Source organism: Ambystoma mexicanum, chromosome 9 (assembly GCF_040938575.1).
Source record: "Ambystoma mexicanum isolate Mex_15411 chromosome 9, UKY_AmexF1_1, whole genome shotgun sequence".
Lineage (NCBI taxonomy): Eukaryota > Metazoa > Chordata > Amphibia > Caudata > Ambystomatidae > Ambystoma > Ambystoma mexicanum.
In genome coordinates, this window is record NC_090931.1 from 1,263,027,527 (window position 1) to 1,263,055,423 (window position 27,897).

A 27,897-nucleotide genomic window follows, 5' to 3' on the forward strand; every position below is an offset into this window, starting at 1 on the left:
ACCACCACCACCACCAGCTGGAGGACCTACATAACAAAAGAAGTGCAATACTTCAAAAGACATTCAAGAAGACCAGGAAGATGAGGTAGAAGAAAGTGCCTACCTCTAGCACCCAGAGAGAATCTTGGGTGTGGCAGTTCTTTACCACTATTGGAAATGTATCAAAGGCTAAAGCTACCAACGTGAAGTACACTGAGTGACGTTGTGCCCAGTCACAGACAACCTGGGCAGTACTCCTATGGGACCACCTCCATGAGCCGCCCACACCACAAAATCCAACCACTGCAATGCTCTCAGAAAGGCTGTTCCTTTCTTAAGAAGTAGTGGGCTGTCTTCCTCTACCTCATCTTGCTCAACCAATGCTGCAACCACAAAGCCTACTTCTGTGGGACACAAAATCCCACCAGCTACCTTGCAAGCGATAAAAGAGGCTGTTGATACATATCTTTCGAAAACAGCAGTACTCTGTATATAGTGCAACACACCACTCTGCAGGGGGGAGCAATTTTAAAGTGCTTTGGAAGCTGTAATCAATGGGCATGAGAAGCACTGCCCTCCACCTTAGATTTAAAACACCGCAACATCTTCCCCTGTCCACCTGCCCCTCTGTATCTATGGTTGGTGCCCCTTCCCTCATTTACCTCCCCAACTTACTTTCTGGCATCTCCTGCAAAAAAAAGAAAAAAAAGTTCCTTTAGGATGCACCTTTCACAGTTACAAAATAGAGCTAAAGAAATAAGCTTATAGACTCCATCTACTTTACATTTTTCAGTAAAGTAGTTAGATTCAATAAAAATCTCCAACATCATTCCCATTATTATGCTCTACTATGCTAATGGAAATAATGGACAATTGAATACAAGAGAAAAAGAAAAAAGCACAGAAACACATTTCTTCTGAAATTCCTGTCTCTAGTATACAATAAACACCATCATCCATGGCCTTTTATGACTATCCACAGTCTCCGCATTCACCTGCCTAGCCCATGCCATATTAGAAAACCCAGATTGCACATGCAACCCATCACACAAAACAGGCCTGCTACTCTTTTTACTGTTATGTTTGTAACACTCCCCCATTGCCTGCTTTAAACCATTCACATATATATCCACCAACCACTTAAAAAAACTATAATTATAGCCTATCAACATATAAAACTTCCACCCACCAACTGCCACTTAACAATGTTCTACAAATCTTTTACATCTACATTTCCCATTCTTATACCAACAAATTGTACATAGTGCACTTATAAATGCACATATGCATTGTGTGCATTGTGCAGTGATAGAAGTGCATAAATAACAGGGGCAGTATGGATGGACAAGTGCTCATGGGAGCCCAGGACGTAAGTGCCAAAGGATGCCAAGTTGGGAGGCCACTAGCTAACTGCTGGGGCAGATGAGTCCCAAGGGTGGGGTTCATCTTAACTGTAACGTCCCTTTAACTAATTTTTTTCTGTCAATTGAATACGTTTTCATAAGTGAAAATGTTTGTTATGGTTACATCACTGTATATAAATTAATAATCATTCCTCTTTTAACACATATTGAAGAACTATAAACCTCCTTTAACAAACATATTTTTGCAGCGCATGATTATGTGAGTATTTCTCAGTAGCGCATACCCCAATAGGCAAATCCTTTGCCTGAGGCCAGGCACTCTGGCCACGGCAAAAAAGTTATATCACTATTTTCTGCACATACATTTCGACACTTTCAAAAAAATAAAACACAGGACCGATTTACAAAAGCATCCTTTCAGGTCCTTGCTGATGCTTCTCGTGCAAGTTTGTTGCAATCCTGTCCAAGACTCCGGGCTGCAGCCCCAAGCAGAATTTCTTTCCCCATTTTCCACCTACAGCTCCAGCTATGCCGTATGCCCCGATAAGTAACTCGGAGTAGACATTCGGCCTTGCCGAGGGCCAGGCCCATTGTCCATGCACCAAACTAATATCACTATTTTTTGTGCTTACATTTGGACAGTTGGGAAAAATAAAACACAAAACAGATTTGCAAAACCATGCTTTTGGGTCCTTGCTGATGCTCCTCACGCAGGTTTGTTGTAATTCAGTACAGCACTTCAGGCTGTAACCACAAGCGAAATATTTCTTCCCATTCAAACCTAGAGTTCGGCCATGCTGCATTCCCCAATAATCAAATCTGCATACACGATTATCAAGTAATTACAGGGCGTTAGAATGGGTAGATCACTGCACTTCATCTAGTACTTTAAACAGATTACCCTGCTGCTGGTGATGGATTTCTTTTGTGAAGGTGCCTTTCCTTCTTCAAGTGTTAGGTTTCGAATAGGAGAGTCAGCAATGTTCAATAAGTAACTGTTGTCGTAGTAAAGAAGTCTTCAGATTCTGCTTAAAATGTTTCTCTATATCTGCTAAATATCTACATTGGTCTTTTCCTTGCTATGTAGACCTTCTTTAGATTGTACTCCAGTCTCCTTTCCTTGTTGGTCTTTCTTGATTCCCATTAAGTTCAGTTGCTAAAAATTAACTATATGGGATGATCTCACTTTTTGTTTCTTTGGTATGTTCTACGATCAGGCTTTTCTCATGGGTATATTCTTCTAGCTTGCATCGGTCTGGTACACACTTACAAACTTGATAGACTTTTGTGTTTATTTGGTTCCATCTTAAATCCACCTAGTGTAAACTTCTGCCAGGGTGTTATTTTTATATGTACTACGCACCTTTGAAGACTTGACAGTCTCTGATATTTGTGCTGTCCTGGTATACTATCCTGCCAGGGTTTCTCCTATAGGTCTATTGCACACACTCACAAACTTGACAGGCCTATTTATATATTCTGTTATGCCTCTTTACGGAAATGTCACTTGTTTGTTCTTTCTTATTTGCTTTATTTGCATTTACTTGGGTTTGGCAGGCTTGCTGATATGATCCCGGTGGTAATTATCACTGCAGAGTGCCTGGCAAGTGCTTTTCCCATGCCTAAACTAAAGCCGAAACTGTTGGCTTTGCCGATGCTTGTTTTTAACAGGACTTCAGTGAAGGACGCTGACTGTGCATATGGAGTGGCTGAAGCCAGACCTGGTAAGACATTTTTATTACAGATGTAGTGTGTTTACAGTTAAGTCATTAACTCTCAGAGGATTGCTTTAAATAAACACTGGCATGCACTTTGAGTGCAAGGTTTGATGGTAAGTTCTGATTAAAGCAAGCTCAAGGAGTTCCCATGAGGCAGTGTTTTGGGCGGGTAGGAACTATTTGGGAATGACCATTGTGATTTACATGGACATGTGCAGTCAGTGGCGGGGCAAATAACCAAACACATACAAGCCTTGTGTTCTTCTTCATATACCATGTATTCCTACCTGTATTCTAATGCAATAATTCCAGTTTATAACTGGTGGTAAAGTGGCACCTAAGAGCCCAAACTAAAAATGTAGGATTTTATGACCATGTATGAAAGATTCTATGATGAGCTGATCTCGCTGAAGCCCAGTTCCCCAGGCTCGTTTTTCACGCTGCGCGCACCCATCATTCCCTTGATGCACTCCTTTCCTCGCTTCTCCCAATGTGGAGCAAACCCCCACAACCCACCTTCTGCCCTGTTGCTTGATTGGTGTGTAGACACCACCCTGTTCCTCACTCAAACATTCATACATGTAAGCACGCAACCCCATAATACATACGCACACATTCATCCCTGCCCACCTCCCCAAAACATACCTATGTATACACGCATTACCCCCTCTCCAATGCCCCTCCTTAACTCTCCAGCCAGCGCAATAAAACGTCCCGATCTTGTGATGCATGTGCTGTCACTACACATGCAGGCTACCCAGATAGGCCGCCGTTTGGTTAAAGTGGCCTGCCGGGGACATTTCTTTCAAGGAAACTGAGCACTTCAGTATGAAAGACTTTCTAAAAGGACATTAAAGACTAGTGAAGGGAGAACACCCATTAAAAAAGAGAAGGTGATTTTAAAACAGATTTCATTAGAAGCAGAAGACCCTGTACATGAAGCTGAATGCTCTGAAGAGGTTTGTTTAGAGGATGACTGTATAAATCTGGATGATTATAGCATTCCATCCCCATACATAGTTGAGCCTCTGTTACTTCCTCACCAACAAATGTCAATGCCTTTGCTTAGACCTCCTGAATAAGGCAGTGGAAAGGTTTAATGTATAAATGTTAGGACAGTTTTTCTAAAGTCAGCAGCAGCGGTTTTATAAAATAATACCTTAGGCAATACAGTCATCCTCTAAACAAACCTCTTGAGAGCATTCACCTTCATGTACGCGGTCTTCCTCTCCTCAAGAAATCTGTTTTAAAATCACCTTCTCTTTCGCAATGGGTGTTCTCACTTCACTAGTCTTTAATGTCCTTTAAAGTATTTCATAATGAGGTGCTCAGTTTCCTTGAAAGAAATGTCCCCGAGAGGCCACTTTCACCGAATGGCAGCCTGTAAAAATAATGGTTTATTTTATATATACAAAGGTGAAAGGAATTCTTTAGAAAGGTAAGTACTATTATAAGTCTTAAACACAATTATAAATACCAACACAAAAATTACAGTATAAACCAAAGTACAAACCTTATTTTCTTTATTTTATTTAAAATTGTATTTTATAGTTAACACAAGTCAACTTTTAATACTCCCATTAATAGTAAAAAAGAATACCTTCAAAGTAATGAGTGAGAAAGAAAATAAAACCTTATTTAGAATAGCAGTATGCAGTTCAAGGTGAGTAAAACCTAGTGCTACACATTTAGAATAGCAGTATGCTATTCAAGGGGAGCATAACCACATTAGTAAACTTTTAGAGGATTCCAAGATGGCCACCACGCTCTAAAGATGTGTGCGGGTGTGCTCCATCTCTAAACAGCTTTTAATGCCTGAGCGGAATGTCTGAAAGAAGCGATTCACCTGCAAGCTGAGTCGGATTGACCCCACGGCAGCTTGAGATCGTGAAGGACCCTCACCGAGGCGGCAGCAGAACCTCATGCTGGGCAGGGCAGCGCCCATTCACTTCCATAGAAGCAGCGTTTCACGCTCGAGTTGGGGTGCCTCCCTGGCTCTGAGGTGGACTGCTACATTCCTTGCTCACTGTATCAGAGGCAAATTCACTCGCTGCGGGGTACGGGAGGGCCCTGTGAGATTCCTGGTGATTGCAGGTGTGTTGACATTGGGACCACCGCTTGTGCATTGACTTAGCTCGCCACGTGTGGTGGGAGGTGGCCCAGTCAGTCGGAGGGGCGAGCTACGGAAACGTCTCTGTGTACCATTGATCTCACCAGGTACGTCCCCCCCGCATATACAATATAATTTCAGTGGCTGGGACACGGATATGCACAACCTCCCACCCGATCCTTTCTTTATCTCAGCTAACTCTAATGATTGGAACATTTACAGCAGGATCTCTTGACGGATATACCTTGCAGGATTTGTGGTTTCATATCACAAGGAAGGGCCTTATATGGACAGCATAATATACTACAAGGCAAGCTTGTTCTGCATCTGTGCAAGTCAGCATTACGCTAATAAGTGTATATGCTTGTTGCACTGGGCTCACCAGGTAGATTTGTCTTCCTGATTTAACATGGCAGGACATGGCGAACCCCACGCCTGACACAGATCTACACATATGCTGAGGGGTAGAAAGAGGCATATCCCAGCTGTGCTCACGCAGGCCCACAAAAAACCAACAAACTCATTGCAAAAATTGTGGGTAAAAGAATTGGAGCTAACCTCAGCTAAAAAAACATCTGCAGTTAATCCTCCACTGGACCCAGGTACTGGGGACTGTGAGAAACCTGACGGTGTCTCCTTGGCTAGTCCCTGTGGATCTGTCAACCAGGTGGCCAAGACACGGCCATCGTTATTGTATACAGCTCCTGGGTGTGAACCAGTGAGGGAGGATCACCTGGATGGGTGGTCCTTGGGGAGTGGGAGTGGGACACTGATGGTCGAGACGCGGTATCCCCTTCTTTCAACACTTTTTCCCCATCCTTCAACATAGGATATTCCAAAACACTGCCCTGCTTTTTTCAACACGAACGCTTTCACACAAGACGAAAGATAACAGACTTACACCAGAGCCGTTTACCTGATGTGTCTCAATACCATGGTCGACCAAAGTCAGGCAATTGACCAGAATCACACACACCTGATGGCCCTGTACCTTCCACACAGGGATAAAAGGTGCAGTACAAGAGCACAGAAGGCGCAAGGAAGACTCCACAATGTAAGAGCTCACTCAGCACAGCAGTTCAAGAGGAGGAGAAAAACAGCACAGACCGAGAGAGTGACAATGAGAGAGTCCACCTTGCCCTTTACGACCAAGGCCCGTGAAACCTCCGCAGAGGGGATAATAAGTCTGCGAACAATAGCCAATGTGTGTTGCAGCAGATGTCTATGGTACACAAGACCCTCCTCCGCTGATTACCAAGCCAGGGAGAGACGCTTGTCACGGTGGTACCAGCCTTGACTCCAAGGAGAAAGAAAGCCAAGCTGTTCATCACCGCTTGTGAGTGAAGGGGAGAACCGATAAGAATCGGAACTGTGTTGAACAAAAAGTAACAAGTGGCTATTTGAACTTTAAACAAACCAAGAACTGTTGAAAATGTTTTGATGGGGGAAAACCAGCAGTAGTGGAGCCTGGCAGCACGTGGGTTCTCACTCAAGAATCTCTGGGCGATTACCCAATGGTAAAAGACTACTGTAACCACAAGGCCTTGGGAAGAGGCAAAGAAAGGTCAAAGTGGTCATACAGGGGTCTTGTAAAATCCTCTGTACTGTCAAAAGTCATTGACCGACAGATGATTATGTAAGTTAAGGGAAGTGAATCCCGCATGGTGAAGAATAGCACATGAACTCTGTTTCGTAAAGACTGGCAAGAGTGAACCCGGAGGAGGGATGCTAGCGAGAAGGGGCACTTTTCAGTGGAGGGGACAGAGCGAAACGAAGGAAAGGGGAGGGAAAGTAATTGGGCGTGGGGAGTGAGGGGTCTGGGGTAAACCATAGTTCATGCTTAGCTCGAACTTATTTATGTAGGAACAGGCCTAAAAACCCACCAGCTTTGCGGTGGTTCTGTCTCTGTTCTGTTAATTCAAGTGCCTAATGCTTAAAATAAGCAGCCTCAACACCCCAGTGAAGTGCAGAAAATTGGAGGACTTCCTGGCGCGTTACCAACCGGACTTGGTGGCGCTTCAGGAGACTCATATCTGCTTCACAGATAGGCACAAACTGCATCTGCTGCACTAATCTATAGTTTTACAAGCAAATGCAGAGGGGAAGGTAGCAGGAGTACTTATAGTAATCAGATATGGAGGCCAGTGCAAGGTGGTATGTACTAAAGCTCATAAAGAGGGCTGCTATATATTTGTGATACTGGAGGTTGGGTAATTGATGCTAACTGTGGCTTCAATATATGCTCCCAATTCAGGCCAAGAGGGCTTCCTGAAATTGACTCACACTTCTAGAATCTTTTAGGGAGGGTAAAATAATGCTTTTAAGAGATTTTAATATGGCATGGGACCCGATTAGTGTTTGAAGTATAGTCACACGCTATTCCTATGCTCCCCCACTACTAGTTTAAAGCAAAAATGCGAACTGCTCTCATTAACAGATGCCCAAACCAACTCTTAGAGGGTCAGATAAAGGATACATGTTTAGTCACATGTGCATTTCTCCTTCTCGCGTATGCCTGGGCCTCAATTCCACTATTAGGCAATATTACCCAAATAGTTTGTCACATGATGACATTATCAGACCATGCACCAATCTTGATAGAATTGAATATACCATGGGGGAAACAAAGATTGTGGGCGTAGAGTTTTCCTTCAGAGTTCCTAGGGACCAGGTTGTGAGAGATAACTTTGGAGAGCAGATAAAGGAGTTATTTTACTTTAACCCAGTCAGGAGACAACTGTAAACATGATTTGGGATGCTGTTAAGGCAACTTTGCGGGGAGTCTTGATTGCTGAAAATGCTACCCGATTAAAACAAAAGCTAGCCGTAGAAATAGAATTAATGCAACACTTAAGATGAGCAATGGAAAAAATGGGTACGCACACAGGACCGTCTACACAAAAAGCTCCCAGAACAGAGCAGGTAGACTAAATTTATTCCAAACAAAAGAAGAGGACAAATCTCTACTATGCCTCAAACAAAAATACTACATAAAAGCTAATAAGTCAGACCATCTGTTAGCCAGACAACTCCGGCAGAAAGATGCACCACGCACTATACAAAAGATTTGGCTACCCTCAGGGGAAATGACTACTGAAACTTACGGCATTATTTCACAATTCCATACATTCTATTTCAAGCTATATCAGGTGGAAGTCAGAACTGGAACTGAATGGCACTCAGGAGGAAATTATAAGGGTCATACGTAATCTTCCACTGAACTAATCTCTAGGCCATGACGAATATCCAGCTCTATTTTTATGAAAAACCTCCCCAAATATTTTAGCTACCAGATTAACGCAACTATACAATTACTTTATACATTCGGGTCGTATCTCTTCGACTATGGAGGAAGCAAAAATCTTATTATTACCAAAACCTTGCAAGGATCCGTGTAGCTGTGGGTCATACTGTCCGATAGCTTTAATACATTTGGATGCAAAAATATATACTAAAATTTTAGCTAATAGGTTAGAGGATGTATTACCTTCTTAATTCACATGGACCAATCTGGCTTCATAAACAAAGTCAGACACACGACAATATAAGGAGAATGTGCCACATTCTAGAGAAAGTTGAAAAGGAAAACATTCCAGTGGTCATTATATCTTTAGATGCTGAGATAGCTTTCGACCAGCTTGAATGGTCGTTCCTCTTTCTGACATTGGCAACATTGGGGTTTGGTCCAAAATTCATAGAGAAAATAAAGGCAAATTACGTACAACCTACCACTAGACTATTAATTAATGGCCACTTATCACATCCCATTTCCATCCAACGTGGATTAAACAAGGGTGCCCTTTGTTGCCACTGCTATATGCACTGCATTAGGAGCCATTTTTTGCCAAGATCAGACAGACAGGCGATATTCATGGGACAGCTATTGGTGGTAGCACTCATAAAATCATTACATATGCAGATGATATGCTGCTTCCAGCCTCTGACCCTTTGATAACACTATAATCAGCGGTATATGAACTGGAAAAGTTTGGGACAGTCGCTGGTCTAAAAATAAATATAACCAAATCAGAAATCTTAAACTTATTCCTCCCTCCTAATGACACTCAATTTATACAATCACAAACTCGATTCGGCTGAGCTCACAAAGGGATTAAACTGTTTGGAGTGACCACAACCCCCACTTTGGAAGGGCTATATATGAGGCTAATTATCTCCCTCAATTACAACAAATTAAAGGTCTCTTGTTAAAATGAGGACCGCTGGCAGTTTCATGGCTAGGTAGAATTAATTTGGTAAAGATGGTCACCCTGCCCAAAGCTCTTTACATGTGTCAAGCGCTATCTATCTGGGTCCCTGCTTCTTTTTTTCAGAAGCTACATAGGGCGATTTCTAAATTCATATGGAATAATTGGACCCCATGAGTAACTTTGGATACATTAATGACCCCTATGACTAGGGGTCGCCTAGGTCTCCCGAACATTTTCAAATGTTACCAAGTTGCCCAAATCCGAGTCATAAAATATTGGGGTGACGAGGATACTGAGAAAAGATGGGTCCAGATGGAGAGGGCGCTGGGAGGGCCACCGCTTGGAGATAAACTGTGTTTACCTAAACAGGATCGGCCCTAAACATGCATAGGAGTCGGATCATGAGCTTGGTTGAAGAGTTCTGGGACACAGCAGCTAAAAAATATCATCTAACAACTTTTTCCTGACCCCGCACCCTTCTATTCTTAAACCCACAATTCACTCCAGGCATGGGACTGCGTGCATTAGTTAAATGGAAACAGGCAGGCTGCGTTAGATTAGGGGATATGTTTCAGGGTAAAGACCCCAAACCACTGACACTTTGTAAAGTTGAACTGGGAATTGCAGAGGCCAGTCGGCTCCAATATTTCCAGGTTTGGCACTGGAGTTTGGCTCCCCCAAACACGAAAGCAGCAACTAGAGCTCTTATTTCAAATATACACATAATCATAACCCACACAATCTCTAAAATACCTCCAAAATATAAGCAGTGTTTGCACTTAACTGCGGTGGAGTCGCTAGCAAAGGACAAGTGGGACATGCTGTGGAAAAACATACCTAAACTTACCAGGTCGATTCAGGTTAGAGAATTCTGGTACAAGATCCTCATGCAATGTCATTATACACCAACCCTCCTACATAAAATGAAGGCATTTATCTCTGACCAGTGTTGGAGAGAATGTGGAGCGAAAGGCGGTTGGGGCATATTTGGTGGCATTGCCCAGGGCTGACAAAATACTGGGAAGAAGTTAACACACACATTATACGAATATTTGGATTATGAAATCCCAGGACTCTTTTAGATCCTGTCTTCTGGTGGTTCTGGAAGCAGACCTGTGACAATGTCCACACAAACTTGTAAAGCCTTTGCCGTTTTACAACTTGCTGCTTTAATGGTGATCGCTCAGAATTGGAAATAGAAACGATCTGCCACATATCAGCGAATGGTTTTCAAAGGTGTCAACCTTTTTGGCACTTGAATAGATTACTTACTCGATACAAGACGAACAATCTAAATTTACCAGAGACTGGGATATGGTCTTAACTTTTCATCACAGTGGGCCTCATTACACGGATGGCGGTGAACCATGGCGCTGTAAGCGCCATGGTTCATGCCGGTAAAATACCAGCACCGCCTTGGTGGAAAGGGGAATTACCGCCCCATTCCAAGGTTGGCGGGGCGGTAATTCCCCCTTCCACCATTGCCCTTCCCCATTCCCATTTTTGCCCCATAGGGCTCTATGGGAATGGGGAAGGCGCTAATTACGGTACCGCAAATTGCGGTACCGTAATTAGCTCCACCGGTCCCTTTGCGGGTTGGTTTTTAACGCCTGCAAAAAGCAGGCGTTAAATTCCCCAACCCGCAAAGGGACCTCGTAGTAAGGCGGTAAGGATTTACCGGTACCGGTAAAATACCGGTACCGGTAAACCCTTACCGCCATCCGTGTAATGAGGCCCAGTGACTATAATTTCCCTTAATGTGCTCAGAAACTCAGCATTTTGGGTATTGCATGATCCTACAGACATTGCTGCTCAAGTCATGCTCTACAAGATGTGTGGGGCGGGAGGGGGGTGTTGAAGGAGGGGAGGGTCATGGGGATTGGTTTGTTATTAAGCACAATGTCAATAAAAACCCATTTAAAAGTAGACTTTTACAATAACAGCATGTAATTCAAGGTAAGCAGACCCGATTGGTAGTAAGCTATGTTACTTATTCAGTTTCAGGAATAATATAGTTAATACCAACAATGATACAAGTATGTACCTGTCATGATGCCTACCCCCAAGGAGCCAGACCGGGCCCAGCAACCCCAGAGGCAGACATCATTTTCCTGAGGGAAGTCTCAGCGGCCCCAGGTAGGGGCCCTTTGGACTCAGTCCTGGCGCTTTTAGCGCCAGGCTCATGTTGGACAACAGTCCAGGCGCCATAGGCGCCAGGCTCATAAAGGATGACTTTGTGTAAGAAGTGCTTGGTGTGAACTTACCTGATGCAGACCGTGCTGCAACTTCCAGGCCACCTAGAGGCCTGAATGGGACTATTTTACCTATGGGACTACTTTACCACACGGGTGTGGCCGGAGGAAGAATAAATACCTTAGAGGAAGAATACATACCTGGAACTACTTTGAAGGCTATTTAAGCCACGCCCAAGCAGCAACTCACGCTTCGCGTTATTCTGCACCTAGCAGCTGGACGCTCACCGTGTCTGCTCCTGCATCCGGACTCCAGCCACGCCTGACAGCATCCTGGAACACCTGTAAAGGGAGAAGAGAGGAGAACAGGAGAAAGAAGAGACATTACCTGCTTAATCCGCATTCCAGAGTCATCTCGCCGACGATCCTAAAGGGAAGACATTCATTTTTAAAAGCACATCGCATAGCTCGCTGCAGCGCAGCATTCCACTCACCTTTACTAGGCGCATTCTTGCCCATCAGCGACCATCTGGATCTTCCGCCGCATTTCAGCGCCTAAAGGAGAAAAAGACAAGAACAAAGGTGAGCTAGGGAAGAGAATAAGAAAGGCTTAATTTCCACCATAAGACTTACCTGTTGGGTCAATCCCTCTTCACTTCGGGTCGGCGCCGTTTCTTCGGCATTTCCGAACCCCGGCCCCTAAGGGGAAAAAGACATTAGCATTAGTGAGCGAATGCAATGACATTAGCGGAACGCTCATCTAAGACTTACCTGATATTTATTGGGACATCTCTTCTTACTTCGGGTCGGCGCCTTATCTTCGGCATTTCCGAACCCCGGCCCCTAAGGGGAAAAAGACACAAGCATTAGTGCATTAATGCAAGAACACTAGGGGAACCACTCATCAAAAACTCACCAGAATTTTCCTTCGACGGTTCCATTCCCTAACTCGGAATCTTCATTCAGCACCTGAAATAGAGAAAACAGACAATGGTTATTTAAAGCTTGAACTTGCAACAGAATTCTTACGATATCTTACCGGAAAAGTCAAGCAAACTTGAACTCTCACCAATCCGAGATCCAGTGAAGTAACTGGATAACAACGCGCCCCTGCATCAGAAGCAGGATGGAGAGCTTGTCCTTTCAGACCCTAAGGTGAGACTTCACAGGGAATCGCTGAAGGGTTTCGTGGAGGGTGAGAAGGGGAGTGGGAGGCCTACGCATTATCCCGCAGATTGTTAATACTCCCTTCTCACGCGCAGAAGGATATTTCTACGAGCCAGACAAGCCAGATTTGGGGGTCCGGTCAATGCCATCTTCCGAGTCCTGCGCATCACCCTAGAAGAGGCCACAGCAATCCAAACCAGGCCAGCGCCTCCGTGGGAGTCAGGTGAGCGTTACAGAACGCAAAGCCTACCTACAATTTCCTACCCGGGCGCTATGAATACTTCCGAGACAGACCAGCTGGCCCAACGTTTGGGGGAATTACGGGCAGAAGTACATTCCACCCGCCAGGAGACTAACGCTCTCAGGAGAGAACTGATCCTATCCAAGGAACGAACTGATGACCTGGCCAAACAGCTGTTGCAAGTTGAGGCAGGACAAACTCCGTTACCTGGTTCCGGGGGTAATCCCACTCCTGTGGTTTGGAATAACCCGGTACAAATCAATCTACCCGGAAATATGCCACTGGCCCCGCCTGAACGTTTTGCTGGGGACCCCAAGAAATATGCCGTTTTCATGAACCAATGTCGCTTACACTTTCTATGCAGACCTGGGGCCTTCCCTAATGACCAAACCAAGGTAGCTTTTGTATTATCTTATCTCAGCGGCTGTGCTGCCGATTGGTCAGTTCCTTTGGTAAATAAAGATGACCCAATTCTCCAGGATTTTCAAGGCTTCCAGGCAAGCATGGAAAGATTATTCGCTCGACACTCCCAGGGACAGGCCCTGGACAACGAACTGCTGTCCTTACGACAAGGTAACCAGGATCTCTTATCCTACATCGCCACCTTTAATAGGTTGATTGTGGAAACAGGGTGGCCAGAAAATAAAAGGATCACATTATTTCATCGAGGCCTGCGCGGAGAACTTAAAGACATTCTAGCTCAAATTGTAAATCCGCCCCAAGCCTGCGCGGAATACATAGACTTAGTGGTCCAACTTGATCACAGACTTCAGAATAGAAAAGCAGATCGATCTAAGTTTGAAACCCGAGTGTTGATCAAAACTCACGCTAACCCCAAGGATACCGACGTTTCAGAACCTATGCACATCGGTGGAGTTAAAGGACCGTTAACTCAGAAGGAACGAGAAAGAAGGCGGCAGAAGCAATTATGTCTTTATTGCAGGGCTTCTGGCCACTTTTTACGAGATTGTCCGGTAAAACCACCCAAGAAGGTGGTTGGAGCCACTGACAACAATCTAACGGAACCTGATTCGGGAAACGACCAAGCCCGACAAGCGTAGAGGTCCACTTGCCGAGCTTGAAAACAAACTCTTTGACCTCGCATTTCATCATGCCAATGGTCCTCGTGGATCCGAGACAGCCTCGGCGGTTGCATGCTATAAAGGCATACATCGACAGTGGAGCTATCGGAAACTATGTTGATCGTGAATTGGCCTCCAGGATTAATCTCCCTCTCCGTCCGAAAACCAACAAGGATGTCATTACCACAGTTGATGGAACCGAAATTGCCTCAGGGCCGGTAACACATTCTACTACAGAAATGACACTAGTGGGTCAGGATGGACATCGGGAAGCTATTGTGTTTGACGTAATCAAGGCCCCACAGTTTCAAGTAATTCTATTAATTCCTTGGTTAGAAACACATAATCCTCGAATTGACTGGCGAGCAAAGAGAATAACCTTTCCTGATTGTACACAAACTTGCTATCCAAGAAATCCAAATATGGGCCTGGCCACAGTAACCTCCGCCACAATACAACTGCCGCCTGAGTACCAAGAATTCCAAGACGTTTTCCAAAAAGAGCAGGCCAACACGTTACCTCCCCACCGGTCGTACGATTGTCAAATCGATCTGGTACCCAATGCTCAACTGCCTTGTAGTAGGATCTATGCCCTTACTGAACCTGAGAATCTTCATTTGCGACAGTATTTAGATCAGTACCTTGCCAATGGTTTTATTCGCCCGTCAAAGTCTCCTGTTTCCTCAGCTCTGTTCTTCGTGCCAAAAAAAGAAGGCGACCTTAGAACTTGTATTGATTACCGCGCCCTAAATCAAATAACGATTAAGAATCGTTATCCTCTGCCCCTGATCCCTGAACTTCTCGACCAGGTAAAATATGCTTGTATATACACCAAGTTAGATCTTCGGGGAGCTTATCACCTGGTGCATGTAAAAGAAGGCGACGAATGGAAGACTGCTTTCCGCACCAAATATGGACTCTTCGAATACCAGGTGATGCCTTTCGGATTGTGCAACGCACCTGTTGCCTTTCAATACTTTATGAATGATGTTCTTCGGGAACTTATCGATGTTTGTGTCATCGTATATATCGACGACATTCTGGTCTACTCCTCTTCGGAATCCGATCACAGAAAACATGTCAAGGCAGTTCTTGAGAAATTGCGCCAGCACAAACTGTTTGCAAAACTCGAAAAATGTGTTTTTCATGCCACAGAAGTCGAGTTTCTTGGATTCATCCTGACACCAAAGGGAGTCCTAATGGACTCACGAAAAGTGGACGCCATCCTCAAATGGCCATCTCCTAGCTCTGTGAAGGGTGTTCAGAGCATGCTTGGTTTTGCCAATTTTTATCGAAGATTTATCCCAGAATTTTCTCGGGTGGTTCAACCCATCACTGCACTCTTACGGAAAAATAAACGCTTCGAATGGACTAATGAGGCAGAACAGGCCTTTCAAGAACTAAAAACTAAATTCACCTCCGCACCTGTACTGAAACATCCGCGCCCAGATCTCCCTTACATTGTTGAAACCGACGCATCCAGCTTAGCCATGGGAGCTGTCCTGTCTCAAAGGGATCCTGTAACTAACCAATTGCACCCTGTAGCCTTTTGGTCCAGAAAATTCTCGGCTCCTGAAGTTAATTATGCAATCACCGACAAGGAGTTATTAGCTATTAAGTCCGCCTTCAAGGCTTGGCGTCATTACCTTCTCGGCGCAAGACACACCATCACAGTGATTACAGATCACAGAAATTTGCAATATTTAAAAATGGCCAAAGCTCAATCATCACGTCAACTCCGATGGGCTTTATTCTTTGCGGAGTTTGATTTTGTAATCACATACCGCCCTGGCTGCAAGAATGGCAAAGCGGATGCTTTATCCCGGATTGGGATGGGAGAAACAAATTCAAGCTTAGAACCAGTACCGATTATACCTGAACAGAGAATTTTGGGGTTGACCTCTTTACAAACTATTGAGGACATTCAAACTAGAGTTAAACAACTTTTAGACCCTACAGCCTTGCAAGAATGGAGTCAAAAGGGTTCACACTTTTCTGTCAATAATGATCTACCCTACTTCCAGGGGCGATTATTTCTGCCTCATAAGGAATTGCAAGAACTCGTTATTGCCCATTATCATGATACATTAATGGAAGGACATCCTGGTATTGCTAAAACTGAAGAAAAGATCAAAAGGCAATTCTGGTGGCCCTCCTGGTGAAAGGATATAAAATCCGTTGTGATGTCCTGCGGAGTTTGCGCCCAAAATAAAGGTCAAAAGAAAAGACCAGCCGGCCTTTTACAACCCTTGGACATCCCACCGGCACCTTGGCACACCTTGTCGCTGGACTTTATTACAGACCTGCCTCCTTGCTATGGATACAACACTATCCTGGTGATTGTGGACCTCTTCTCCAAAATGGCCCATTTTATCCCATTAAAGGGGCTACCTTCAGCCTCCATCCTGGCCAAGGAATTTCTTGAGAATGTCGTTCGTTTACATGGTTTTCCATCCATACTGGTCTCTGATCGAGGAAGCCAATTTATTTCCCATTTTTGGAGAAAGTGTTGTCAACTGGCACAAATCGATGTACGACTATCCACTAGTCACCACCCCCAGACCGATGGTCAAACCGAGTGAACAAACCAGACCCTTGAACAGTATCTTCGGTGTATGTTGCACCAATCTGAATGTAATTGGAAAGACATTCTTTGGATCGCAGAATATGCATATAACAATTCTGTACATTCTGGAATGGGACAAACCCCTTTTTATACCTTATATGGCCATCACCCCCGAACCTCTGACCTTGACTCCCCTCAAAGTCTTGAAATGCCCGCTGTAGATCATTTGCATTCCACGATAACTCGAGCCTTCAAAGAAGCAACAACTCATTTACAGCAAGCCAAGAAAAAGTACAAAGAAAATGCTGATTTACATCGTAGTGAAGCACCTCCGTACCAAATAGGGGACCAAGTGTGGCTAGCGACTAGACATTTACCACTCAAAGGACCGCAAAGTTTCAATCCAAGATATGTAGGGCCCTACCCAATCAAAGCTATAATCAACCCGGTGGCCTTCAAACTCGATCTACCAGCTAACATGCGAATCCATGCCGTTTTTCACGTATCACTGTTGAAACCAGTACAACCTGGAACCAGACTAATTCAACCACCAGAACCAATTCAAGTAGATGGGGAGCTGGAATTCGAAGTTAAATACATATTAGATTCCAAGGTGTCAAAGTCAAAACTCTTCTATTTAATTGATTGGAAAGGATATGGGCCTCAGGAAAGGTCTTGGGAACCAAGCGACCAGGTACATGCACCTCGGTTAATACAGAAATTCCACCGGAAATTCCCAAACAAACCGAAACCTCCGGAGAGAACAACCTTGGGAGGGGCCTTGGGAAGGGGGTACTGTCATGATGCCTACCCCCAAGGAGCCAGACCGGGCCCAGCAACCCCAGAGGCAGACATCATGTTCCCGAGGGAAGTCCCAGCGGCCCCAGGTAGGGGCCCTTTGGACTCAGTCCTGGCGCCTTTAGCGCCAGGCTCATGTTGGACAACAGTCCAGGCGCCATAGGCGCCAGGCTCATAAAGGATGACTTTGTGTAAGAAGTGCTTGGTGTGAACTTACCTGATGCAGACCGTGCTGCAACTTCCAGGCCACCTAGAGGCCTGAATGGGACTATTCTACCTATGGGACTACTTTACCACACGGGTGTGGCCGGAGGAAGAATACATACCTTAGAGGAAGAATACATACCTGGAACTACTTTGAAGGCTATTTAAGCCACGCTCAAGCAGCAACTCACGCTTCGCGTTGTTCTGCACCTAGCAGCTGGACGCTCACCGTGTCTGCTCCTGCATCCGGACTCCAGCCACGCCTGACAGCATCCTGGAACACCTGTAAAGGGAGAAGAGAGGAGAACAGGAGAAAGAAGAGACATTACCTGCTTAATCCGCATTCCAGAGTCATCTCGCCGACGATCCTAAAGGGAAGACATTCATTTTTAAAAGCACATCGCATAGCTCGCTGCAGAGCAGCATTCCACTCACCTTTACTAGGCGCCTTCTTGCCCATCAGCGACCATCTGGATCTTCCGCCGCATTTCAGCGCCTAAAGGAGAAAAAGACAAGAACAAAGGTAAGCTAGGGAAGAGAATAAGAAAGGCTTAATTTCCACCATAAGACTTACCTGTTGGGTCAATCCCTCTTCACTTCGGGTCGGCGCCGTTTCTTCGGCATTTCCGAACCCCGGCCCCTAAGGGGAAAAAGACATTAGCATTAGTGAGCGAATGCAAGGACATTAGCGGAACGCTCATCTAAGACTTACCTGATATTTATTGGGACATCTCTTCTTACTTCGGGTCGGCGCCGTATCTTCGGCATTTCCGAACCCCGGCCCCTAAGGGGAAAAAGGCACAAGCATTAGTGCATTAATGCAAGAACACTAGGGGAACCACTCATCAAAAAGTCACCAGAATTTTCCTTCGACGGTTCCATTCCCTAACTCGGAATCTTCATTCAGCACCTGAAATAGAGAAAACAGACAATGGTTATTTAAAGCTTGAACTAGCAACAGAATTCTTACGATACCTTACTGGAAAAGTCAAGCGAACTTGAACTCTCACCAATCCGAGATCCAGTGAAGTAACTGGATAACAACGCGCCCTGCATCAGAAGCAGGATGGAGAGCTCATCCTTTCAGACCCTAAGGTGAGACTTCACGGGGAATCGCAGAAGGGTTTCGTGGAGGGTGAGAAGGGGAGTGGGAGGCCTACGCATTATCCCGCAGATTGTTAATACTCCCTTTTCACACGCAGAAGGATATTTCTACGAGCCAGACAAGCCAGATTTGGGGGTCCGGTCCATGCCATCTTCCGAGTCCTGCGCATCACCCTAGAAGAGGCCACAGCAATCCAAACCAGGCCAGCGCCTCCGTGGGAGTCAGGTGAGCGTTACAGTACCTTGCAACACATGTACCTTATTCTTCTTTCAGGAATGATACAGTTACACCCATATTACATTTTAGAATAGTGGAACACAATTCTAAGGTAAGCAAGAACGTATGAATTGATCACCTTAACCAAAAGCAGGCTCACCACTTAAGAAGCGAGTGCACGTTTGTACATAAAGCAAGTTTATTGGACATTTGGCCAGGAGGCGCTAGATGATTCTATAGTCTTTAAGAACCCGAGTTTCCCTGAACCACACGAGTTGACACATTATATACATTTTGAAACAGTTAAAACACTCCCAAATATTTTATTACAAATCACCCTCCACATGTGATTGGTCAAAACCTATTAAAAAGAAATCCAATCTTTCTCAAATTCCCTCATTATCATTGGTCATGATACTCTTAACTACCATCTTCAGCTCATGTGTACAAAACACAACCTTTTAGGATTTGTCTGTGGTACGTCATGACATCATCACACAATTAATTACATATTCACACACAAACATAAGTCATTACAAGTACCAGCTGGTTTGAGACTTCATAACCACAAACATAATTGCACATGGTTTGCAAGAGTACTTCAAACAATATGAAGAGGGGAACTGGCAATAACCATCCAACCCACCCCTACTTGCTGGAGTCTTCAGAACACTCTAATCTAAATGACTACCAATTCAACACGCATGACCTCTGGTCACATCCTGAGAAAAGATTCGAAACCCATGAAGTATTGGTCACTCTGGCCTCCAGCGTGACTTCAGCACAAATTTATTGTCGGTCAAAAGCAAATGGCTGGATCTCTCTGAACAATAAATAACAAGGTCCCAATGCTCTTAAAAAGATTGCATCTTTCTTCTGCGATAGTACTAAGCCATAAACACCCTGGCCGGCTTGTTGGCTGACCATCTGCTCGGTTAGTCATTATCTCTTCTTTGGCCTCCAACCCTGCAAAACCAGCTTTTCCCAGTCGCTCAGAATTCACCTCTCAACCTGACTGCAGAGTTTAAAGAATTTATGAAAAGAGCCCACTACAGGTAGATTTGTAAACTTCCTGTGTATGGATGTCAGTGTGCATGCATTTTAACTACTGTGTCTTCTTCACAGTGGGTTTTTGTGACAAGTCACCTTCCTCGCATGCGCAATATGAAACTCCTCGTTGCCCCGCTTCTAGCCACTTCATAGCACCACATATCTGGTTTGTGCTTATATTTAATTAGCGATTTTGACATTTATCTTGCTGCACGCATGCAAATCTAAAATATATCAACTTAAACATAAAGTAACACTTAAAGTCACACATATCTCATTCAAATTGTTAGGTAAGATTTTCATTTCAGTGGTAAATCTTCCTGACCTGTGTCAACTCCAGGACTTTCTGCTGGACGTTGTGATTATTTTTCCCTTACCCCTAGGTGAGTGGTAATCTTTCTCCCCTCTCACTTAGTCTTTTACTCTTTTTATGGGTGACCTTTCCATGTCTCTCAATAGGGTGTGATTGTAGTTCTGGTTTCCTATAACTATGGGCTGACTGTAAAGTACTATTTCAGCACACAGAATTTTAAATGCAGTGGCTTCCTTTATAATTCTCTTATTATTTATTGGATGAACTACTGTTCTAAAGTGGAATTTCCACCCCCTTTACATTTGTATATAGTGAGCCAGCACACCCTACCTTGTGGGGATATTGCAAGTTTACTTGAATGGCTGTGCAGTGAAACTACTTTTATGACTTTTAGTCATTATTAATGGCAGGCTGTCAAATCAGCCTTGTAAGGCACTGGAGGGCCACCATTCTGCTAGAATGGTGGTCTCCTTCTTTTTTCACCATTTCTCATTTGCTTGTTGTTTCCTAGGTCTTCTTCTGCCGTTCTCGGTGGGAATGACCTCCGTTGAATTTTTGTCTTTGGCGGGATTGCTTTGTACTCCCTGCCGAGGCTCCAGAGTGTCTGAGAAGGCAGGAAGAAAGGGAGGAGTCCAAACCTCTGCAGCTCTTTGGATTTCTCCTTGCCTGAAAGGAACCAAGTTCCACTGGGGGGCTGCCTGTCCTGAATGGACAGCCAGACCACCACTTTCTGTAAACTGCAGGGAGTTTGCAGAAGTTGTGCTGCAGTTTCTGATAAAGACCCTCATTCTGGAAGCTGCTGGAAAGTCGACCACTGGAGCTGAATCCAAAGAGGAAGATGAAGAAAAGCAGTCTGTAGCAATTTCCAGCAACCAGAGAGCCTTCTGTGTAAAAAGAGCCTCATGCAACCCTTCCTTCCAATTGACCTGTGGGTCCCGAATGCAATGTATCCTACCCAGAGGCTGGTGAGATCTACTAGTCTCAAGAAGACCTACAAAATGAGCCAGCCCTCGATGTGCTATGACTTTTCTGGGCTGCAAAATGCCAATATCAGGGGAGCTCAAGCCTGAGTGCAGTGCATTGTCTTCTGAAGCCCGAATCCGGACGAAACTTTGGTGGACTCCTGCTGGTCTCGTAGAGACACGATTTAAATCCCTTAAGTCACTTCATTAGAGTGCAGGACTGAGAGAGTGAAGAGAGACTGACTGGCGATATTCGTTCTGTATCTGGCTCCTGCAAAAAGGTGCCAAATCATAGAGGCACAAGAATCCAAGGAGAATCCATTGCTGGAAAACTCCTCTGGTGACTGCTGCTGCAAGTTCCCATTCAGTGTACGTTTCTTTCGTTTCCAGACCAAAAATCCAGGGGCTGGTTCCTGTGCTGCTGCATCCTGATGGCATCCACCCAGAAGCTCTTCTTTTCTCCCAAGATACTGTGTTGGCTTGGGTAATAGCTACCTTAGGCTTTGTGTGAATCCTGTGAGGCTGAGTGGGTGATTTGTGTGGTTGGGAGTTTGTCCATCCCATTTACCCAGGGCTAATGCTGGAACGCACATATGTAGCCTTCTGTGAAGTCCCTAAACACTTTTAACTACCTCTAAAGCTAATGCTTACTTGTTGCATCTGAACCCTATCCGGGCCTGCCTACAGCTGGCTCCTAGACCACTAGGGTCCCTCTTCTGCCTCTGAGAAAACTCATGCTATAGACTAGGGCTGGACTCTAAAAGATAAGGCTTCTGTCTTGAAAATAAAACAAGTGAAAAAGTACTTACTTGTAAATGTGTTAGTGTTGTAACATTATCTCTGAAATAGAAGTTACAAAGTGTTACAAAAGTTATTACGCACCTTTAAGTTGCTCCTTTAGAAAGTATGTAAGTTTACTTGACTTACTTTGAATAGTGTTTTACTATTCTTAAAAGTAATTGGGCCTCATTACGACCCTGGCGGAAAGTTACCGCCAGGGCCGTGACTTTACCGCCATGGTGCTAACTACGTTAACACCATGGCGGTAAGGGGATTTACCGCCCCATTCCGACCTTGGCGGGGCGGTAAATCCCCAATCCCCATTTACCCTTCCCCATTCCCATTTTTGCCCCATAGGGCATAATGGGAGTGGGGAAGGCGTTAATTACGCCACCGTAAATTACGGTGGCGTAATTAACACCAAGTTCCCTTACCGCCATGGATTTTTACACCCGCTAGAAGCAGGTGTAAAATCCGCCATGGCGGAAAGGGAACTCGTGATTGGCGGTAAGGGGTCGGCGCAGCTAACGATGGCGCTAACCCCTTACCGCCAGGGTCGTAATGAGGCCATTGTGTTGGTACTGTTTTAGTATTCTTAACTGAATGAGTGTAAAAGCTTACCAATAGGGTTTACCTACCTAAATCACTGATTGTCAGTCTTAAAGTGTACCATTGGGGTTTGCTTTCCCAGATCTGCCTTGTGCATTTCTAAAACAGTCTTGGAGTTAATATTTGTCTTGGAGTTGTTTGTATCCTGGGTGAAAAGTATACAAGTCCTTACCTTGAACTGCTGATTGCCTTTCCTAAAAGTCTGTTAGAATTCTTATTGTATAATACACTTCCGAAACGTATCATGGTCCAACTATCTGTTCCTGGATTAGTGATAGTATCAAAGGTATGTACTAATAGGTTATACTAACCTTGAATAGCTTCTGCTCTTCTAAAACTGTAAAACTGGGCTGTGCTTGCCCTGAACTGCTCTAGGGCTCTTCTAAAACAGAGTGACTTTATAACTAAAGGTTACTGTGCTAATTGTTGGTGCAAGCCACAACTAGTTAAACAGTGGAAGTGTCATTACTGTAATTTCTCTGTAACAATCATGGGTGCAAGCCACTGCTATTTAAGCAGTCACTTGAAAAAGTGGTGCTAATGTTTTTATAATTGTGCTCTTATATCATATGTGATAGTACTTACCCATGATTTATCTTGGCCTACTTGTATTTAAATAAACCATTCATTCTTACAATAGATAGTGTTTCAGTGTTTCTTTGGAACATATGTATGCTACAATTTCTTTGCACCAAACTACAGCCCCCTCTCCCTCCTAAAATAGGCCTGGCTGCTCTGTCTATGCTACCAATTGTTCCCAGGTGGCACAGTCTTATACTAAGAGTGGAATTTATTTTTGTACTGTCTCAGATATGGTTTTATGATGCCCTTAGTTGGACTGTAGAAGAACTGTCCTAACACACATTAACTACACTGGATACATATAAAATTGCAACATTGCACCAACTTCGCCACATCCCCAGCCACAAATATGGCATGCACAACGTGAATCCCTCTTACTCACTGGCACCTTTCCTGCCCACCCCAACAGCAAGAAGACCCTATTGGTAGTAAGTTATGTTCATTATTCAGTTTTAGGAATAATATAGTTAATACCAGCAATGTTACAAGTAAGTGCATTGCAACATATGTAACTTATTCTTCTTTCAGGAATGATACAGTTACACCTATATTACATTTTAGAAGAGTGCAACACAATTCTAAGGTAAGCAAGAACTTATGAATTACTTTTCAGAGGGGCAATATGCACTTCAGGGATAGGTAAGAACTCAGGATGGACATTTAGAATGGCACTATGCTATTTAAGGTGAGTAAAACCCCATTGGTCATAAACTCTTACGCTTATTCTATTTCAGGAATATGTAGTTATGCCAATGTTACTTTTCAAAATAGTGGAACCCACTTCTATTATAAGCAAGACCTCAGACTTTTCAAGAAGGCAGTAAGCAGTTAGCGGTTAGTAAGAACCTAATGTTACTCATTTAGAATGGCAGTATGCTATCCAAGGTGAGTAAAACCCTATTGGTAATACACTACACTTATTCAGTTTCAGCAATAATACAGTAATACCAACTGAGTTAATTTCTAGAAAAGGGGACCACAATTTAAAGGTAAGTAAAGCACTGTGTATACTTTTCAGAATGGCAGTTAGCAATTTGCAGGTACGTAATCATTTTTACGTATTCTATTTCAGAGATAATCAGTTACAACACTAACACATTTAGCAAGTGAGTACTTTGCAACACTTGTTCTATTTTCTAGTCAGAGGCCTTATACTTAAAATTCCTTCTCTCTCATGAGTCAGATCTTAATGCGGTAATGTTATGCATAAATATTTTAGAAACATGTCCTGGTCAAGGTATATCATTTAATACAGTGAAGACAGTGGAGGTCTCAGCAGTCAGTGGGGCTTGTGCTGGCTTATTTTTATTTTTTTATTTTAATACTTTTTTTTATTATTGTTTAAGATACTGATAATGATACATATGTTAACAAATTACGGACTTTGAGCGGAACAGGTAACAATAAAGGATGAACAGAAATTGAAAATCTTAACAAGCAAGAACTTGATCTATACAAATGACATTCATTAATCGAAATTAATAATTATACATATTAGAACAAGAATAGAAGTTGGAAGTAGTACCAATTGAACATGGATTATTATAAAAAGTCTGTAAAGGTCTGTAGGTTTGTAAGGTCTTTTATAAAGATTTCTTTCCTGACTCTCGTGGTTTTCAATTTCCCTTTTGGGGCTTTTACAGCAGGGGCCTTGATGTTTTTTACTGTGTTTCCCTTTCATTTTGGCCTATCACTATCCACTGAAATCACATCTCATTGTTTAATGCAGGGTTCTCATCGCCACAGGGGATGTCATGTAAGTCTTCCAGTGGGTGAAATATATCACTCAGAGGTACATCTACTAATATACCTTTACCCGGTTTTGCTATATTTTCAGTGATATGCCTTTACCCCTTTGCAGAATGTACTTCGACTGGTATTGCATACGCTTTACTTCCTAGCTGCTGGCCTTCTTTAGGAATTTCAAACTTAGGCAATGGATCCTCCTTGGTCAGACAATGCAAAGGTGGAGATTGTAGAGAATTTACAGGGTGTCTTGGCGGCTGTCTTCCCTGGCCATTACCGTGTTTAGAATATAAAGAGGTAAATGATTACTTAGGGCCTCATCACGAGTTTGGCAGTAACCCTTAAATGCGGCGGTAATGTTATTACCGCCGCAATTAAGGGTCCGCCAAATCACGGGCTTGTCAGATTTTCCGCCAGCTCTGAGCTGGGGGCAAATCCGCCACAATTTTGCTAATTTTTGGTGCTATTATCGCCAGTGGTAATACCGCCGGTGGTAATAGCGCTGAACATTCCCCATTGGGCCCAACGGGGAATGGGAAATTCCTGAATGGGTCCAATGGGGAATGGGGACTTACCATTCTTCCAAACCCATGATCCCGCACCAATAGTGGCGAGGGGTTTGGCGGTAGGGCTAATAGCCCCAGCGGTAATACCGCCGGGGTTAGCGCCCAACTCGTAATGAGGCCCTTAGTCTGGATCAAATTAGAATTCCTATATTTGAGCTCATTTGCATGATTTTCACTTGTGTCGTCCAAAATAGGCACTATCGATTTTGTGGAAGTCAGTGAGATTTCCGGAGAAGCTATTTTTTCTGTATTTCAATCCCTTAACACTAACTCTTTCTCAGATATTAAGGTGTTTGCTTCCTTAATTGGCGCCATTATTGACAGAGTTGTTTTTTGGGCTTGTTCGAGGAGAGCACCAGATGATACTTTCCTCTTGTCCATTCCATATGCACTGATCAGAGACACAGTGAAATAATGTCTCTACTGGTTTCCAGCACACAATTTGGATATGCCTTGATAGATCAAAGGATACAGGATCAAAGGCAATGCCACAGTCTCCGCTTTTCAAATCTGCGCGAGCTCATCGCAGCTTATGTATAAAATGCTTTCTTGGGGATGACAGGAAAAAACAAACTGTCGCCCGATAAAGAGCATAAACTTGCCTTGACGTTAATAAATCACCCAGTGAAATATGCTATAGTTCCCTGTACGTGAGTCTGCATTAGCAGACGTTCATAGCAAAGCTTATAAGAATTACATTATACTTAAAGTAGTACGCTCCTTATAGTGCCATGAGTCTCTCTGCATTAAAGTAGTGAATAAAAAATAACTTCGTTTATCTGCCGCTTTAATATTGTAGAGCCCTAAGTATCGCTCACCCAGTAGTACGGTAAACTACTCCCATGCACCTTAGGCCCAAAGAGGTTGAAGCTTCGAACTCCAAGAGTCAAGCTTCAGAAATCAAACACAGCCTCCACGTCACAGGGAGGTTAACTCGATTCAAGGTCTAGTTCAAATCAGCATCTCTAGGGCTCTATGCAGATTTGGCCTTAGGGGGGAGGGGGGCGATGCGGGCAACCGCCCGGGGTGCACGCCCCCCAGGGCGCCATGATCCCCCCACCAGTTTTGCAAGGGAATCTTTCATAATGAAAGGTGCCATTTGCCCACACCACGCCAGCTCGGGGGAGTCTTTCAAGGGCTCCCTGAGCTGGCGTGGTGGCAGAAGGCGTGGCAGGTGCCTCATTACCATTGAATGCACCCGCGGCGGCAGGCTCATTCACTGACGCTTCCTATTTAACCTCCTAGCTCTGTAAAACAAAAAAGTGGCCCATCATGGCCCTTCCCCCTGCTAACCCCTGTTAACAAGGGGCGCGTGGTAGGGCGCCATTTCGTCCAGGGCGCTGCTGCCCTTAAAGCCGGCCCTGGCTCTATGGCCCCCTCAGCAGATAGGGTTAACAGCTCCCCGCTTGAAGATCCACAAAACAGCCTTCCTTATGGGAAACTAGGTGGAAAGGTCAAGGGAAAACAACCCGAACAACTTTATGGCTGCTTTACAGAAATGTTTGTAAGTTCAGTGGCTGGCACGCCTCAGGGTTCCTGTCTTCTTGTCAAGAATGTAGCACATAGTGTATTTCCCTATAGGTGCATGCATATTATCTTAAAAATAAACTTGTCTATGTGTCGGAAGCGGCTGGGAGAGTACTGAGAGCTCTAGCCAGGGCGGCTTCACGCTGTTCAGACAGTGCTCCTGGTGCTTTCTTCTAACCCTGTAGGAGGAAGTTTGAAGCTTGTCGGAGTTGTTGCGTAGTGTATACGCCATTTGCGCATGCGCGGCCCATAACGAGGCTTGCGCATGCGCGCGTTGAATAAAGACGGTTCCGGCCAGCAGTTGCAGCCAGGACCTGAGCAAGCAACACGCGTCTCGTGTGCGTCCTTGATCCTCGCATGCCTGCGCATGTGTGAATGCCAGTGGGGGCCTAGGAGGTCCCGCGCCCACACAACACTGGCGACGAGGAACGGCGGCATCAGAGACAAGAGTCATTGCTCCGTCGTGTCGGAGAGAGTGTCTCCTCTCCCTGCCGTCACGGACGTACGCACATGGCCGGCGGGCATTTTGACTACTACGCGAATCCTTTGCTGTATAACATAATTTTTGGGACATTCCATGGACTTCTTGCTCTGAGGGGCCGTTGTTTTTAAAAAAAAAAAAAACAAGAAGACCCAGGAAGCCAGTGGAGATGGCTGGAAGCTTCACCATCCAGTGCTGCAGGCCCATCTGTTGCATCATCCGGTACTGGGGAACTTGAGCACCCATCCTGAGGCCGGATTGCCTGAGCTATCATCCAGGGGTTACCTGGCAGTGAGTACCTCATCCTATCGCCATCATGGGTGAGGAGGGG

General features: G+C 44.4%; 1 long non-coding RNA gene across 1 annotated transcript in view; it reads left to right on the forward strand.

Moving 5' to 3' along the window:
* The first annotated feature begins 3,008 nt into the window (after positions 1-3,008).
* The window catches only part of LOC138489799 (uncharacterized), a 75,277-nt gene continuing 50,388 nt past the window's right edge, over positions 3,009-27,897 (forward strand). The window contains exon 1 of the long non-coding RNA XR_011274910.1: positions 3,009-3,067. This is a non-coding gene — a long non-coding RNA (uncharacterized lncRNA). The remainder of the gene's footprint in view (positions 3,068-27,897) is intronic.